This window comes from Simochromis diagramma, unplaced genomic scaffold, assembly GCF_900408965.1.
Source record: "Simochromis diagramma unplaced genomic scaffold, fSimDia1.1 OVJJ01000159.1, whole genome shotgun sequence".
Taxonomy (NCBI): Eukaryota; Metazoa; Chordata; class Actinopteri; order Cichliformes; family Cichlidae; genus Simochromis; species Simochromis diagramma.
In genome coordinates, this window is record NW_024387197.1 from 4,244,414 (window position 1) to 4,263,939 (window position 19,526).

Below are 19,526 nucleotides of genomic sequence, written 5' to 3' on the forward strand. Positions count from 1 at the left end.
CCTCAATGAACTGCCTGCACACATGAGTCCAAAAGGAAACCCAGACCAACTGCACCACTGTAGGGTCTGACAATGGGTCCAAGCATTTCATCTGTCATTTGAACCTTACATCTCAACTGTAAAAAACACAGGGCACCAGTGGTGGACCTGCCAATTCTGGTGACTAGATGACATGGAGCCCTCAGGCCACCCTCATGAAATCTGTTTCTGATTGTTTGGTCATTTACACCAGTGGCCTGCTGGAGGTCATTTTAGAGCTCTGCTAGTGCTCATCAGGTTCCTGCTTGCTGGTAGACATGGCAAACTATCTGGCAATGGCACATATTGATGTGGACTCCCTGTGCAACCTCTGTAGGGTCCAGGTATGACATCACGCTACCAGTAGTGACACTGACACTAGTCAAATACAAAACTAGTGAAAAAACTGTCAGAAAAGATGAGAAGGGAAAAATGTCAGTGGCCTCCATCTGTAAAACCATTCCTCACTGTTGCCCCTCTTATTTTCACTGTTATGAAAATAAGACAAAATAAGTTGTTATTTCCATTAACACCAAAGCAGCTGAAACTGATTAGCAACCCCCTCTGCTACTTAACCGACCACATCAATATCCCACAAGTTTAATTGACTTGATGCTGTAGTCTGATTAAAAAGTGTTCCTTCAATTGTTTTGAGCAGTGTATGATTAAAAAAACACTTAATGTACAAAATTGTATTAATTAAAATGCAATTTAAAAAATTAAAACTTATGCATAAGTTCAATAAGGAATATGAGTAATAACTGATCCGCCTGCTTCCTACTAGTCTATTCCTTATGTTACTTCCATGTTCCCGTGCTGTCAAACTCAATATAATGACATCATTACTCTAGTCCAATCATTTTCTGGCCCTCCTTCTGCGTGCTAATCAGCCTCTGTTCGGTACTTTATAGTTTATTGCTCCTCTGTCACTCCGTCTTTCACACTCATTCATTCATGCAGCCAGCCTCCACCCCATCTACACCATACCCTGGTCACTCAGGCCCATTCAAGCCTACATCTTTAGCTTCACAACCACCAGTGGGTAGACTCTGGGGGGTCCTGTCCTAGCTGCTATCTCTGCTGAGATTCCATTCTGTTACGATGGGTTGCTGGAGTCTAATCAGCAGATAACACTATTGAATTTTCTATCTCAATAAATCGTGTTCACTATTTTCCAAATGAGCTCTTCTTATTGAAATATATTATAAGTTCAGGGTCTGTCTAAATTCACTCCTCAACAGGATTTGATTAATAGCTTCCTATCCTCAGCATGTTGTAAGTACACCCTGTGCCTCAAATTTAATAATGTGCTCTTTTGTGCTCTAGCAGAAATAATTCTTATATTTTCGTTACTATTCACCACACTTAGCTTGCAGAAAATTATGAGTGATTTTATGTGCATTTACTGCTTTTTTTCAAATCCTTTCAAAATGTCTCAAATATGAGACAATAGGGTCTGAAAGCAGTTTGCTATTATTTGATTCCTAGAGAACGTCTGAAATGTCTTACTCACTAGCAAATAATACCAAATGATGTGTTGTTGAGTGCATTGTGGCCCTATGGCAGTTTATTTTTGAGGACAACGTCGAGGCCAATGACATATTTCACAATTTCAATGGAAGGGATCTGAAAATATTTTTTAAAGAGTTTCTATGTGAAATATGGCCTTGTACTGTGAAACATGATAATTAACATGATGCAGACTTTTACTACTACATGCCAAGGTTTTACCAGCCAACAACACTGAATTTTATATAAAGGTGCTTATTATACATTAAAAATCTATTCAAATCAAAACTACAGATTTATCCAAGTAACACTGTATTTTTATGTTTTTGTGTGCAAGTTGCACTTGACATCAAATAATGTCAAATTTTAATCTGGGAAGTATAATAGAAGTATTTAAACATGTACTACTTAACCTCCTAGGACCTGGCGTCCACATATGTGGACATCACATTTTGGGTTATTTGGACCAAAATATTCCATTTTTCTCTACAGGGGCCTGATATCCACTTACGAGGACATTATACTGCCACTGTTTTATCAAAATTTAAAATGAATGTCTTCATATGTGGCTCTCATTTTTCTTAGAAACAAAAATAGAGTAAAAAAAATCTGGTGATTCTTTGTTTTTACATTCATTGGGTCCCAATATGCCAAAATATCAAAGAGAAATTAAAAATGCATGCCATGGAAGAGTTCGGGTCTTAGGAGGTTAAGTAAGGTACAAGTGCATCAAAACAGTCTCAGTTAGTTAATTCCCACCACTCTTAAAACCATTCATTGGGACTTTCCTGTAAGTATATGTTTTTTCTTATATATCATATTGTGGGAATGCTAAAGCAAAAACGGCAAAGTGCAGTCAAAGAGATTCAGCAGCTACAGGTAGGACAGCAGATCTGTACTTTCACTTTGCCTTTGTTCTCTCTTTCATGCAGTGCCTTGCTGTAAAACCCACTGCTAGTGACTGATCATTTCTTTTGACTGCCGTTTGGGTGGAGTGGGTTTTACACTAATGGCAGGGTGAGCTGCTTCTCCGCGTAGCAAAAGTGACCCAAAGGGTGCGCGTGTGTGTTTATGTGTGTGTTGCGGATGCAAAACACATAGTAAAGAGCTGTTTATGACCGAGCTAAGGTTGAAAGTGGCAATATAAATCCATCCCCGTTACCATAACATTTGTACATTGACCTTTTTAAAAACTGTGATTATGGAAACTGTTAAAATTAACTCAGTGTGCTCTTTTACGCTTCAGCTTTATCTGACCCAGGTGAGTCAAATGTAAAGTGCATGCATTTTTATATAAAATCTGAGTCTATTCAAAAGGGCAAAAAGTAAAATATGCACTCAATTTTAAAAAAAGGGGGGGGGGGGGGGGCAGTCTGAGTCCTGTACCACAGTTTGTAGGACACGTCTTGCTTGTCACGTTCGCAAAGTAAAAGTTCATAGTTCAACTTACTTGCAAGTCACCGTTACAGCAGTGAAATGAGGTTACAGACATCCTGAGCAGCAAACTTATCATCATCCAATGTGTCTCGTTCTCTATCACTGAACTCTGATGTTAAGGGCTTCTCATTTAGGCCGGCGTGCCGACCATTTAGCTAAATCAAAAAGTGCCAGCTCTCTTTCAGACAGGCTGACTAATTGGGCTGCCATTAAAACCCAGACTAGCGCTGCTCTCACTGCCAGAGGAGTGATAGAAACATGAAATGATGGTGAGAGAGAGAGACAAAGTGTCATCTGGTAATAAACATGTGACTTGCAAAGCAGCGAGTACGCTGTGTCCTGAGACTGAAAGCTTGCCTGAGAGCCACTAAGTATGTGTATAAGAGAAGGAGTCAATGTAAGATGGAGAAAGAGCAGTGAGAGTGAGGCGATGGGAGACAAAGAAAGAAGTGGCAGAGGAGAAAGTCTTCATGACATAAAACAGAAAGCTTGATCAATGGATCCCTCAGTCACCTCGTTAATAAAGACCAGTGCTTTTATTAGGCGTATAGCCTTGCAATATTTATACCATGAATATTTCAGAGTCCCCGGCAGGAGTCCAGACATGGAGCGCTGCCTTTCTGCAGAGAAGACAGAGTCACAGCTTTCGCTTTCCACCCCAGACACCCGGAGGAAAATAGTTAAGGTCCTTCATCATATACTTTCTTTTTTCACTGTAAAACATTAAAAAGTTAAAACCCATGCTAAGTCTGAGGAAGCAGGACAACATGGGGTAAGAAGACAGAAAAGTTCATCTAAAATATGGTAAATAAAAAGCAATAAGTATAAGTTTATTTAAAGAAAAAAGAAAAAGTACAGTATTAAGTTTGATTGGGATAGTTTCTTTCTGTTGCCCCATCCAGGTTTTCATCCCTGTAGGATCAACCAGCAGCTCTGCCTTGATTAGGAGAAGCAAATATTTAATCCTCTTTGAAAAGGCGCCTACAGATACAGACAGGGTGTGCTTGATGCTCAAGGAAACTTTTAAAACATTTAGTCAACAAAAATATCAACTGATACAATATTCAACTGTGGAAAATTTAAATACACCAATTTCTCCTAAAGCTAATACTGTCATCAGTAAAAATAACTTCCTTTGCACATCTTGCATCGTTGCTTAGCAGTCTCTGACAGCAGCTGCAATTTTGGAATACTCTGAAATTTCTTCAGCTGAAAAATATTTGAGGGTCTTTTTTTGCATGGACTCTCCATTTGAAATCCAAATGCAACATGTCAATTGAAATCAAAATCATAATGTTCAATCGTACTTTGCATTTAGTACTGAGTTTCATTCCTGACAACCTGAATAATGCTTTTTACCTGCACCAGTGTCTAATGTTACTTTGACCAAACAACTTTATCTGGAACATTCAATATGTTCATTGGCTACCAGTGGGATTATTTTATCTAGAGAATGAATTGCATCAAATTATTTGATTTCTTACATCCCTTGCCAGACTCAAAGTCATCCACAATCTTTTCTTTTGAAAGCCTTTAGAGTTCTTTAAGTCTCGGTCTGGTGACGCTACTCACTTTGATGGCAAAGAGAACACCAAATCCTAGTTCTCAGAAGGATTAAGACACTCCCTAAGAAGTTTCTAATCACTGTCATCTAATCTGACCCTTGATTCTAATGTTAGAGCTTTGAAGATATGAAGGAGTGTACTTACTTTCTCTAAAGATGAACGAAACCCTCTCCTGACATAATATTCACAATATTATTCTCAATCACAAGACATATGACCCTAAAAGGATCAAAGGACAAGTCTCGTCCAATTTGAAGAGCTTCAAGGGTCATTAACCCTGACACACGATGTGCCTAACCATATAAAAAAATGCAGTGCTGACAGTAGCATGATGCAACAGTAATTAGCTTCATAGTTCACATTCTCTAATTAAAGCTTCTACCATGTAGGAAGTATCAAAGAAATGTTACAAGTCAGACATAAGAACAACATATAAAACTGTAAACACATTGACATAAAAGTGCATGTCTCAGACACTAAACTTAAAGTTTTGTGACCCTGCAGTGGCTCACAGTGCCAAGCTCCCTTTCAAGCTCCCTATCTTCCTTCCCTATGCTGCCAGAGCTCGATTATTTGGATTTGTCCTGAACAAAACCTTGGCTCACACCCTCCTTCTTATCTCGCATTCCTGTGGAGGCATCTGGACAGCAAAGAGAGTAAAGACCCCATCATCTCATCCAGATTTAGAAGTCGTTTAGGCTTTTGTTTTAGATGTCCACATCCAGTTTTTCTTTTTACCTCCTAATGCAGGATTATTGTTGGCATGTGAACATTATTAGTGATGCTTTGATTGTAATATAATGCTGCTATTCACCATGTTTGTAAAAGAAAAGAGGTACTATCAGTTATTTGTGCAGCATACACCCTTACTTTATCCAGACCATGTCCTATCACTCCTATTTGACAATGAGACTAGGGCTGTGCGATATGACCATATCCCGATATAAGACATCTATCGTCCCGATAACGTATAAATCACAAAAATTTAAACTTTTCTGTAAATTCGGTGAATCTCGGGCAGCTCGACTTGCATGAAGTGTTTTCAGCTAGGAGTTATGACTTTTAACCGATGCATTAAACGATACATTTTTAGACATAAGTTGTAACGGCCGCCGTTTTCTTTGTGAATATTAATTACACGGCGTGCTGCGGGGAAAAGCCTGTTCTAACGTTTGAGTCTAAGGTTTATTTTTTGGCACCTAACGCCTCTTTTTGCATACTCTTTCACGGGATTTAGTTTATTTTGAAAAGTCTCAACAGGATCTTGAGCTTTATTGTGAAAGGTTAATATGCAAAACAAACGAGCGGACGGCGGAGCCACGCCATTGTTTTACCGTCGTGGTTGCTAACGACAACGAGTAAAAACAGTTGCTTGTCTGTCCATAGTGAGGTCATACTAAACATAAGAAAAAGACAGAACTTTAATAAATTAATACAGCCACTACAGTGACCATCAAAACGATGAAAAAATATTGCCGTAAACATTTTATTTTGCGACACCACGAAACAAACGATAGCGTAAAATGAAACGATAGATGTTTTTATATCATCATCCGATATATATCGTTATATCAACCAGCCCTAAATGAGACCATCATAAACCTCAAACAGGCTGATGATCTCATAGATCTTGGTTAGGCATTTACTGCCGGTATGAAAGCCGGTGTGGCCTCTAGTTCACTGTACAATAACAATAGAAAGGACAAAGAGAAGGAAGCTTTAAAGGCTTTCTGTTTTCTCAATCCACATTTTCTGAAGCAGGAAAGACATTTTTTTTCTTAGCTCCTCAAGGTTTTTAAACAAGGCCCCACCAGTGTCATTTTCAGGTCATTCCACATATTCTAGTGTGAGTCTTTTCCACCCGGGTTTCTTTCTGATTTTGTGTATTCTTAAAATACACAGGACTATGAGTTGATCGTATTATAGTGCAGTCCTGCCTTAAACAGCTTAGCAACAAGTACAGTTTTACTAATAAACCACGTGAGGAGAATAACATTGGTTATCTTTTAACAGCACAATGTTCTGCTTGTTACTTTGTATGCTATATGTGTCACCTACACCAGGGATGCCAAACTCATTTTATATCACAGGCAACATACAGCCCACTTTATGTTATGGCATGAAGTGGGCCAGAGCGTTGAAACTTTAATTTCCATCAGTGTAAAAAGTTTCACTATGCATTCAATGAGTTATCTTGATATAAGACAAAGAAGAGCAATTTCCACATTACTTTTTTCTACGTGGTAAAGAAATGCTGCTCTAGTAAATGAAAGAAATCTGCCTCTGAACTTTGGTTGGAAAAAGTATTGTTCAAAATCACAAAAATGTATAACTGAATTACATTGGTGTGTTGTGAATGACCATGAGGGAGGTTTTTATGGGCAGGAAAAACTAAAACCTTTAAAAATACTGTTAAAATTCCAAAATGTATGCTCTCTGTCTGTTTTCCAAAGCCATCCAGTGGGCCGGAATCAAGTCTTTGCCATGCTGATTCTGATCTAAACACTGTAGACTCTGCTCATGATTGACCCCGATGAACAAAACAGAGTCCAAGACGTCACCCAATAAATTTCCTAATCAAGAATCAGGACACTCAAAAAATGTTCAACCCAAAGGAAACCACTGGTGATGTGGTTTCCTTTTGGCTGGACACTCTGTTAGGTCTCATGTTCATACCCCAAGGTCACAGGGCAGGTACACATTCCATTGAGTACTTAAAAAAGTACATTATTACAGCCATCATCCACTCAACAGAGGTTTTACTTGTTACACAAAGGTTCACTCATCTCATTTTAAAGACTATTGCACATTAATTCTTCCTTAGTCGGACAGATTTTGCATGCATGTTTCTAATTAACTCAGGTGACTTATTATCATTACATTGCCTTTCTCTTTCTAAAGTGTAGAAAATGCCCTGAAGATAATCGTGAGGAAAAATAGGCTTATGCAAGGTTTCTTATCTCAGTCTTTATGCAGATTAACCAAAAGCTTTTTGAGGGTTTGCGGTAAATGGACTGTGGTTAGAGTGAGAGCACTTGCGAGTCCCACGGCCAATCTCTGGCCGCTCCTTCACCTCCCTTTCATCTTCATGCAACTCCTCTCCCCCTCTTCATTCTCTACAGACCCAGGAACAACCTACAAGGCTGACCGCTTCACTTAGATCCGAGTCCTTTGAGGACCAAGTGCCATTTAAGGCTCAAATGGACGTATGTAACAATCTCTCCAACTTAGTTCTTCCTTTATCTCCTTCCTTCCCAATTTCTCTTCATTAATCTAGTCTCTCACTTTCTCTATACCCACCTTTTCCTCCTTCACCTCTTTCACTCCCTTTCACTCTCCCTGTGGACCGTTTCAGGCCTGTTTAGGTATGCATCATCAAGTGCACATTTAGAGGTGTCAGAGAATTGATTGTTCCTCCTTCGCCTTCATCTCCACCTCCTACTCCTTGGCTTGTACTCACATCTCCCTCTCCCCTGCAAAAGTCAGACTCCCCCGATTTTTTTTTTCTTTTTCATTTATCGCTCTCGTTTCCCAGAATCCCCTGGGGCGTGACAGTCACTGCTGACATCTGTGACACCTTCCACAATCTTCATTCCCAGAGAAATGAGCTGATGTGTGTCTATGTACTCAACTGTGTATTATTGCGAGCTTGTGTTTATGTGCGTGTTGCAGAGTTTATATTAAGTGATCTGTATGTTTGTGTGCATGCCTGAGAGCCACTTCATTTAAATGCACATGCATGGCTGGACATCCTTGTTTTGTTTGCATAGTGATGTATTGCCCAATGTGTGTACATGCGTGTGCATTCTTTGCGGGTTTACATTAAACAGATGTACTTGTGCTTGTGCAGTATGTGAGTGTGTTGCTTAAGGATATATGCTGCATCTGATGGATTAGTAATGTTTGAGCTGCATTTCCTTTTGTCTTTTCATACTTTCTTCTAGGTTTGAAAAGACTAAACTGAAAACACGGTGCTTTTGCGGAGAAGAGCTGGATCTGCGTCTTCTGCTGTTCAAACAGGTTAAAACAGAGGGTTGCCTTGACAGTAGCAGTATATCACTAGAGCGTAAGATCCAGTCCTTTAAGTGACTGTGCACTCACTTCCAAAATGCAGATGTCCATTTTTATTTCATCACGTTCTCGCACAGTGCATATACTTGTAATTCTCAATTTACTGCGTGGAATAAATTTCCATTATCTCCCAACCTCAGCCTCTTCCTCATTTAATTGCTTTGTGTTGGAGATGAAGGCACAATTAGTTTTAGGAGAGAAAAAAGGAGAAAAGAAATACAAATTGGACATTTTAGAAAATAAATGTCTACAACGTACAGTACCTGCTATTTTGTGATTTTGAAATCTTGCTTATTTATGACAATAATTCGGCTGATTATCCCAAAGTGTAATTTAAAAATCATTATAAAAACATTGTTCTCATTAAAGAGAAGAAATGTGGTGACGGAGCTGCAAGAACTAAGTTAGAGCAAGAGATATAAATCGTTTAATCACATTTATTCAGTGTAAAAGTCAAATGTAAGCCCACCTTCGGTGCCTGTAATAATCCATCTTTGAATAAACTATGAGAGATCGAACCATGAAGCAGATCTTTAGACAATGATGGATGTTTTTAATAGACACGTTTCTTTCTGTCTGTCTGTCCGCAGCACATCTTTTATCTGCGGTCGTACGAGGTGCCCCATTCTCTTCTGTCGGAGCTGTGGTTGACTCACAGGCTTATCTTCTTTTCAACTTAGTCTAAGCTGTAGAATTTAAAATCAACTATACTTTGTCTTTTAGCACTGTGCTTCATTGCTGCTGTGCTTATAATATAATTTTTTATCTATGTAAAAGGTGTGACATTCATTTTAGGGCAAATATAGCAGAATTTCCTGTGATTTTTTTGTCTACATCTAGTCCTATTTGAAAAGTTGTTTCAAAATAAAAGTTGTCAAAGAATAAAAGTTGTTGTGGACACCAATTTGAAGTTTATTTAATTGCATTTATTTTAGTGGATAAGCAAATGCGCTAAAATAAATAAAATAACAATTTAATTATAATTTAATTCTTTCACTGCAATAATCTGATGTATATTTCTCAATTTTTAAGAAAGAGCTGACTGAACTTCGAATGACCCTGGAGATGACGTTAGAGTTTTTACCATGTTTGCTGGCTTAGCAAGAACCCTATAGCACTGCAGCACTTCAAAATAAGACAACCTTGTAGTGGACAGTAGCAACATTGAACTCAGATTCAGTTTTTGCTTTTTTTTTAAACTTAATGTTCTTTTTTATATCCCACAGTACGTTGTTATTTTGGAATTTTTCAAACCGGACTAACTGTCGCAGAAAGCCTTGTCTTTTACCTTGAAAAGTACTTTTTTGGCTACAGGCTTATATAAATCTTTAATGGTACTTGGGGATGTCAATGGAAGCTGTGAGCCTGAATTTAAAAAATGCAAAAATACAGTTTGCTGTTTGAAAGTAATACTTTTAAAGAACAGAGACAGAGAGGAGAAAGAGAGACGATAGGCACAAAAGCATCGACTTGACTGGTGGCAATTTTGCTGAAACAAGTACTGACTGTGTCCAAGTAAATGACTCTGTGAAAGCAGGTAAATGGAAAATGGAGAATTATATGTTGCTGTAAAAAACAGCTTTTTGTATCTTCCTACTGAAGGCTCCCTAACTTTCTACATTTTAAAAATTAATGCAGACACAATGTCTTTTCAGCTCTTTGGGGAAGACAACAATTCTTAACTACAATGCCTAATCATGTGAACATTTTACAGTGCTACATTTTCCCACTCCTACTTACTGCACACCCGACAATCTATACTTGCTTTTGTCGAAACTGTGATCAAACGTCGTGTGGTGTACGGTAAGGCTGCTGATGCACCGAGCTGAACTCCCAATAACAGCACCAGTCTCTGACATTTGTGGCTTTGATTCGAGTTAAGCTGGAACATTACACAATTTGCAGCAAAAACTGTCTCAGTATATTTATTTCAAAATAGTTCAAGTGCACAAGAGGAAAAAAAAACTGCTGGTAGAAAAAAAAAAAAAAAACAGAGCACCATGATCGCAGTTAATGTAGTTCTTCCATGCTGGAGTCATTGGTGCAAAGAGATTTTGACAAAATCAGGCTGTATCACTTGACAGGTAGGTGTACAGTGTATGCTCGGTTTCTGCTGCGCTTTGGGAGGAATACTAAATAGGACTTATTTGTTTCACTGTGAAATTGTGCGTCTTTCGGCAATGGCTGCCCAAGAGGAGAGTGTGATGGACACACACCCCTTCTGGAAGGCAAGCTGCCATGTGTAGCTGTGACTGTGCGTCTCTTGCTTATTTAGCTGAACTTAGCACAAACAACACTTACTCACAAAACACATACACACCCAACACCAACACAGACGAAACACACATACAAGCACACACATGGGCACGCTGTGTCGCGTTTAAGTTCAACTTTATTGGTCTGCTGTGGAGCAAACTGCTGCACAGCAAGAGTATACCCCTACAGAGCTACAAAATGCGACTCTTTGGCTCATAAACAACACAAAACATTGTGAAAATGCACTTTCAAAACTTAATAAAACATTTTGCGCAATCAGGAGGTGAGAGAAAGAATTGAAACAACTAAACAACACAATAATTGCTGCTGCAGCACATGCATTTGTTCAGGTAAATGTATTATTGTATAAACATGTGTCATATTTAGACGTGTCAGAGGCAACAGTCAGGAAAATCAGTACAGGCGTTACAATGAAAGCACAAAACCTTTTGAAAGCAGTTGACTCACAGCCCTTTAGACATACAGAGTATCAATAAGCACGCTCATCAATGCCTCACCAGTAATGAAAGCTGTAACACAAATCTTTAACGATCTCCAACAGATACTAAAGCTACGGCTTTCTTCATGTTTTTATTTTACCGTAGTTTTCAAAGTTCACAGAATCTTTTCAAATGTATAAATTTTTTCAACAGTCCTTTTTTTTTAGTTTGTTTCCTCACATCTAGTTTTAGTTAACTATAATGATCTCAGTGTCTTAATGTGTTTGTGTCAACGAGGGCTGACTGAAGGTGGAGAGATCTAAAGATGCTGAGCCTCCTCCGCATATGTCCTGCTAGCTTGGTGCTGTGTTGTCTTGGTCAAATGCCATTTTAACACAATCACAGTCATTGTGTGTGTGTGTGTAGGTGTGTGTGTGTGTTACTTCTAATTACTTGTAATTTTGAGTTTGACAGTGTAAATAATAAACACCAGTTGATCTAAACAAGTTAAATCACAGCACAGGAAGTTGAGCAGAAGCCATGCATCAGTGTAACATCCACACTCATGTGTTGACACCTTCTCATAGTTTTGGCTTCATTTGTACATTTCATGCTCATTGCAACCATTTTTATATGTAACTAATACGATTTCAGCTTAAACACTTTTTAAGGTGTGAAACTGGCTCTGACAGTGTTGAGCCCATTACACCGAGAAGCTTCTATTTATTATCATAGACTTCACACCTCTTCAAAATAAGTCTTAGCATCAGGTTTAAAGTGTCATAGAGTAGTTAGGATGCACTCGGCTGCTAACTCCCCAGTCCAACTAATAGCTGCTCCAGCCGTCATTGTCCTGCAGGCTCCAAAAAATGGTAAATGGCCTGTATTTGTATAGCGCTTTACTTAGTCCCTATGGACCCCAAAGCGCTTTACTACATTCAGTCATTCACTCGCTGGTGATGGCAAGCTACACTGTAGCCACGGCTGCCCTGGGACACACTGACAGAGGCGAGGCTGCCAGACACTGGCGCCACCTCTGACCAGAGAGGTGGCGCTAACTCTTGAGCCACGAGCGCACATCGCACAAGTTTTAGAGAACCTCCAAGTGATTGGGGTTCTCTAAAATTTAGTTTTACAGTGGCTTGCAAAAGTATTCGGCCCCCTTGAACTTTTCCACATTTTGTCACATTACAGCCACAAACATGAATCAATTTTGTTGGAATTCCACGTGAAAGACCAACACAAAGTGGTGTACACGTGAGAAGTGGAACGTAAATCATACATGATTCTAAACATTTTTTACAAATAAATAACTGCAAAGTGGGGTGTGCGTAACTATTCAGCCCCCTGAGTCAATACTTTGTAGAACCACTTTTTGCTGCAATTACAGCTGCCAGTCTTTTAGGGTATGTCTCTACCAGCTTTGCACATCTAGAGACTGAAATCTTTGCCCATTCTTCTTTGCAAAACAGCTCCAGCTCAGTCAGATTAGATGGACAGCGTTTGTGAACAGCAGTTTTCAGATCTTGCCACAGATTCTCGATTGGATTTAGACACCAGACAGGTCAGGGATAAAGTTATTGAGAAATTTAAAGCAGGCTTATGCTACAAAAAGATTTCCCAAGCCTTGAACATCCCACGGAGCACTGTTCAAGCGATCCTTCAGAAATGTAAGGAGTGTGGCACAACTGTAAACCTACCAAGACAAGGCCGTCCACCTAAACTCACAGGCCGAACAAGGAGAGCACTGATCAGAAATGCAGCCAAGAGGCCCATGGTGGCTCTGGACGAGCTGCAGAGATCTACAGCTCAGGTGGGGGAATCTGTCCATAGGACAACTATTAGTCGTGCACTGCACAAAGTTGGCCTTTATGGAAGAGTGGCAAGAAGAAAGCCATTGTTAACAGAAAACCATAAGAAGTCCCGTTTGCAGTTTGCCACAAGCCATGTGGGGGACACAGCAAACATGTGGAAGAAGGTGTTCTGGTCAGATGAGACCAAATGTGTGGCGGGAAAACTAACACTGCACATCACTCTGAACACACCATCCCCACTGTCAAATATGGTGGTGGCAGCATCATGCTCTGGGGGTGCTTCTCTTCAGCAGGGACAGGGAAGCTGGTCAGAGTTGATGGGAAGATGGATGGAGCCAAATACAGGGCAGTCTTGGAAGAAATCTTGGAGTCTGCAAAAGACTTGAGACTGGGGCGGAGGTTCACCTTCCAGCAGGACAACGACCCTAAACATAAAGCCAGGGCAACAATGGAATGGTTTAAAACAAAACATATCCATGTGTTAGAACGGCCCAGTCAAAGTCCAGATCTAAATCCAATCGAGAATCTGTGGCAAGATCTGAAAACTGCTGTTCACAAACGCTGTCCATCTAATCTGACTGAGCTGGAGCTGTTTTGCAAAGAAGAATGGGCAAAGATTTCAGTCTGTAGATGTATTGACTCAGGGGGCTGAATAATTACGCACACCCCACTTTGCAGTTATTTATTTGTAGAAAATGTTTGGAATCATGTATGATTTTCGTTCCACTTCTCACGTGTGCACCACTTTGTGTTGGTCTTTCACGTGGAATTCCAATAAAATCGATTCATGTCTGTGGCTGTAATGTGACAAAATGTGGGAAAGTTCAAGGGGCCGAATACTTTTGCAAGCCACTGTACATTTTCCAACACCTATTATTTGGATCCAACAGTCATAAAGTAAAATTCAACATAACTTTGTGTGTTCATTTGCATGATTTTACAAATGCTACTGTCCAAAAGCTTGCTCAGGCAATTCGCAGCATTTCTTAGTGTGATTAGCAAAAAGTATCTGTCTGTGTTGGTCTTAATTATTTGAATGTCGTCAGGTTTGCTGTTACATTTCACAGCCTGCTCATCTATTTCCATTAACTCCTGACTTTCTCTTTTTCGTTGCCACATCAGAGCTGTGTTGGTAGTAGAATTCCTTATATCGCAGTTTGATGGATTCCCATATTTAAATAACCACCATGTTAAATGAAGACTTTCTAGTGACTTCTTTGTATACAAGCAGTGATGCTGGTGAGCCACCATTTTTCCTTCTCATTCACAAGCCATTACAGTGATGGCATTTTGTCATAGCCACTGCTGTGACACAGTTTACAGTGAGATGAGTCTGAGCACCAGCTCGTCACATATGGACGGCCATGAAGGACCCATTAGGAAACATCATTTTCGTCTTCGATTGATGGTCTGGCTATCTGATGCATAGTGCACAATGTATCAAGGCACAACCCAAAGAATACCTCGTGCGTATCTCTCCAACACTAGCATCATAAGAGTTACCCAGGGGTTCCCTGAGTATGAGAATGCATTGTTTCTCTAACAGCTGTAATGGAAACAATGCAGTGTTGGAGACACCAAAGCAGAGTGAATGTAAAGCAATTATTTTATGAGTGCCTGCAGCGAACCGTGATATTTTCAAACTAGAAACTCAAATTGTCTTTAAGTTCGAAAAACATGGTTTTGAAATGTATCTATTTTCACTTCTTTTTGACATATTATTGCTTTTCGTGACTCTAATGATGCGTCACCCTCCTTCTAAACTTTTCAGTTATTTTTTTCCCTTAATGGTGATGTTTTTTAATTGCCTTTCAGACTGTGTTGTCATGATTGCTCACTTTACGAGTTGTTAGGCCCTATGTGTTAGTTACATGCAGTTTATAGCAGCAGTACTACAGTCTATCCAGAAAGACTTTGAATCAAAATATTCAATTTTCACAAGCAGATAGCAGTGATTTGGGGGTTGACACTGCTGTTCTCACAATCTCCAATCATTTATACATCAGAGAAGCGCTGCTTTCTCTAGAAACTTAATTTTGCCAGTGTGGAACAGCCACTGAAATAACATTTACGCAGCCTTAGAACAGAAAATGCAAAATAAATCATAGCTGTGATATGAACATGAGACATTTGTGCATTGTGGAATTTATACACAGCCAAAGCAGTGGTAATGATTTATACAGGACCTCGAAGGCAGTCACCAGAGTAGAAATCTCTGCTGGAGCTGAAATGTCCTCACATTACATCGCCTGCAGTTTATAGTCTGGTATTTATTTCCAGGTTTGATTTGGACAATTATACAGGATGTAATGCCATTTAGGAGTCGGCTTGAAAACGCTGCATGCTGGAAAGAACTATAGACCTTTTTCATGGTCGACATTTTGTCTTGTCAAAGTAAAGAAAGCCGAGGTGTGTTAATGATGGCTGTATTTTACTTAGGGGAAGTCCTGCGTTTGTTCATGCTGGTTCACTATAATGGCTTACTACGATGCTTAATGGAACTAATCCATCATTATTTCCACCAATGCTTTCCTTACTGTGACAAGTCAAAATGTCTGTGGGGAAGAAGGTTTACTGTTTAAAAACAGCTTCCACTGAATAATAGCTGTTTGATTTTCAGGATCCTACATCATCGTTGCATCGATAATAACAAAATACTGATTGGGCAAATTATCCTTCAGTCCTACTAAATATTTGCATGATTTGGAATCATAAGGTATGTTATAGTACTTTGTAATAAACACATCTGTGATTGCAATAAACCCACAAGTGGTCACTTGTGACTAATTTAACTGACAAAAAAATATAAAACATGTTACATAGAAACACATTAATCTGTTTTGTTGTTGTTGTTTTTGTTTTAATTTAAAAAAAAAAAAAAGAGTTTGCCCTGAACATCTTTGAATGATGTCATTGCTTGCCAAGTCCATGTCTATACACAGCACTGGTTCACACTGAAGCCAAACCACTTTATAATCTATCCTTTATTTTCAAGTCAGAGCAAGGAGTTTTGAAATATGGAATAATGGTGAAAGAGGAGAGACCCCTGAAACTTAATTGGGGCACGTACTGTAGCTAACACACACATTGACATATACTGTTAGCTAGCAGTGCAACCTGGAGATTCTAATTAGATAAAAGGAAATAACTGATAATAATAAAAGCAACATAAACAATATATACAAAAATATAGGGACCCATCTACACAAATTTCAGAACCCCTTACATCTCTTACAGCTTATTAAATAACAAGTGATTTTTATTATAAACTGAAAACTGATGAGTCATGCCAGTCACATGCTTCAAAACTTTCAGTAGTCATAGATTCTTGTTTTTGTAATTATTTAGCTCATAACATCACAATGACTTGTGAGGATTTTTTTTAAAAGTGATAGTGTTTTGGCAAAATCATTCACAGCTGTATCCAAACAAGGCTGATGTTTCCGATGTGACTTAAAGTTGGAAATGAATTCTCCAGTGTCTCTCTGTCTCCTTCCTCTCTCCTCTTATGAGCAGCACTGCACATAGACAGCCCCCATGCTCTCTCTGTGCCACTGCACGGTCAGCGATTATAGCAGGTGGTTAGTGCTACGTGAATCAGCTGAAAGACAAATCACCCGGCAGCTGCTGGGCCCAACAACGTTTTGGAAACCATATTGTTGGTAATGCTGTTAGGTCATCTGCTAATCGCAAGGTTGGTGGTTCAATCCCCGTCTGCTCCAGTCTGCAGACAGGGATTGACTTTACAGCACACCTCCAGAAACTCTACTGCATGCCATTTCCATGCTCTCTTTTTTCCCCACATTTCTTATCTTTCTCTACTTTTCACAAACTTAAAGCAAACATTACATTAAATAATCTAGACTTTGTCTAAAAAAAACCTAGAAATGAACAGAAAATACAATAATGTTATGATACTGTTAAAGTAATCAGGGTTTGTGGTAAATGTCTGTTCAAACTTGATGATCCATCCAATAGTTGAGCTTTTTCTCAGCCACACTCTTAAAATCTAATTTAGAAAAAAATGATGTGCTACAGTTCACCAGTTGATGTCGAGTCCAACATTGTGCTCTCCACTGTGATTACTCTGCTGTCCTTGAAAGTGACACCCTTAGCTGAAATGAAATGCACATAAATTAGGTATACTGCATAAATACCCTTTTCCTAAAATCTGTGTTTTTTCTGGAAAATGGATGAATGCTCTGACCTGAACTCTGCACGTTATCATTGCACTAAGTAAAGGCAGTAATAAACAGCAATTTCAAAGGGAGGGGCTCACATGCACCAACATGCCTGCGTGTGACCTGAGCCTGAGGACACTGAGCAAAGAAAAACATGGATTACAGCACACTCACTGCTGAATGCCCGTACTCCACCGCATCTTTACAATATTTTTTTTTTACCATGATAATAATGTTCCCAATCCCACTTTGCACCACTTCCTTTGTCCAGTTTTCATTCTATATTGATCTCTCTTTGCTTTTTCTCGTTCTCACATTGCTCACTTAATAAACCCTACACTGGAATTAATTGATTAGTTGTCCAAACAAACAAATAGAGCAATTAATCTGTACTGGGCAAGCACTGGTTCCCCCACAGCTCCATTAAATCCTCGGGAGCCTCTGGAGAGGAGCATCGAGACCTCGCAGAAAATATAACAACGCCTAAAGATAATACCAACCTGGCCCAGAGAGAGACACGCTGTTTGTTCCGCTCTTATTAGACCCTCAAAAAAAGTCAGAGGTGTTTTTTTGCGCCTGTGAAGAGAAGAAGAGGGTGATTATGATGGAGAGGTAGATGCTGTCTCGGTGTAAAGAGGCCACAGAAGAGAAATTTGAAGGTGTTAAAAAAGTGATGGAATAATCTTGCGCTTGGTCTTCCTCATCCTCATCTTCCCACTCACAGCTGCCGCCACTGCCGGAACAGAACGTGTTGTGCTGAGAAGTGACATTTCAAATTCATCTTTCATGTGACGCAACAGCAGCAAAGTACTGCTAACTTTATGAGCGCTAAGATGATTCTGGAGATGTCTCAGACCATATTATTACTGCCACAAACATCACTGGGTTTATTTTCCCCTTGCTTTGTATTTTCTCCTTCTCTCCATTTTCATCACCATTTATCATCTCCTACTCAACCCTTCCTTTGCATTTCCTTCTCCTTGTCACCATCAATCTAACTTGCCCCAGTCTCGTATTTTTCCCTCACCTTATCATTTCCTCTCCCTCCATTACAGTACTTCATCCTTCTCTTCTCTGTCATCACCGCCTCTCCTGCCTCCACAGATATCACTACTGTGCTCTCCTTCTCACTTAACCGTTCCTCTTATGTTTTCTCTTCATTCCACCGTGAATGCTGTTGATCCTTGACTACATTTCTTGTCTTCATTCTCCCCGTCGTCGCCCTCATCATCTCCCTCGCAGCTCTCTCGGCGCAGTATTTGTATGTGTTGGAGGCACTGTACTCTGTAAAAGCCATATGCTAATGCAGCAGAAGGCTGCAGAGCATTACGTCGAGTGGACCAATTTCAGGAGTGCTTGGCCACGTTTTATTACAGCTCATAAGCCCAAGGTCAGCTGCGTAAGATGAGGAGGCAAGAGCGACCCGTGCACCACTCGAATCATTTATCACCCGACTCCGTTCGGCGCTCTTTTCGATTCCTCTTGCTCCTTTTTAAGCGCAGTCCACATGCAGTTCTGAACCTCTGCTGTGATTCATCCCTCTCAATTTTTATTCTGTCATACTCTCTTCCCGTTTCAGCTTCACATTTCTCTTTATCTTCATATATTTCACTCATGCTTCGGTGTAGTTATCATTTTCGCACCACTTTAGTCATCATCTTTCCACTTTTTCAGTCATGCCTCTTCCTGTCTGTGCAGATAACACATACTCTTGCATATTCCCATCTTCAATACTTTTGACTTTATTGCCATCATTTTTTCTTTTCCCTTTAGAAAAAAAAAAACACCAAACAAAATTATCATTTTCAGATATTATCAGGTGCTTTGAAATGTTATATAACTGAGCTTTAAACAACTGTCCAGTATGGATTCTGGCTGCTAAGCAGCTGTTTCCCTAAATTATATATAATATATTATATATAAACATAGTATGCAAGGATTTTAAAATTCAACTTCGGTTTTTAAGCTCAATAAACCTCTTTTTAATAAAAGATGTTGCTAAATTAAAGGCAGAATGTGTTTATATATTTAGCAAGCGTATTTATAACTTTAAAGCGCTGCTAAGTGAATATAGTAAATGCTTGGGAGCATTGCAAAAAGTTTTAAACAGAGCACAGATGTAGTTGATAGGCCTTTTAATTAAACAGCAAACCATTATATATGAATCCTAGAGGTCTCTGTTTCCAACAAAATACTTTGGAAACAGATTCCTCTGTAGTCGTGGTGTTTTCCAAC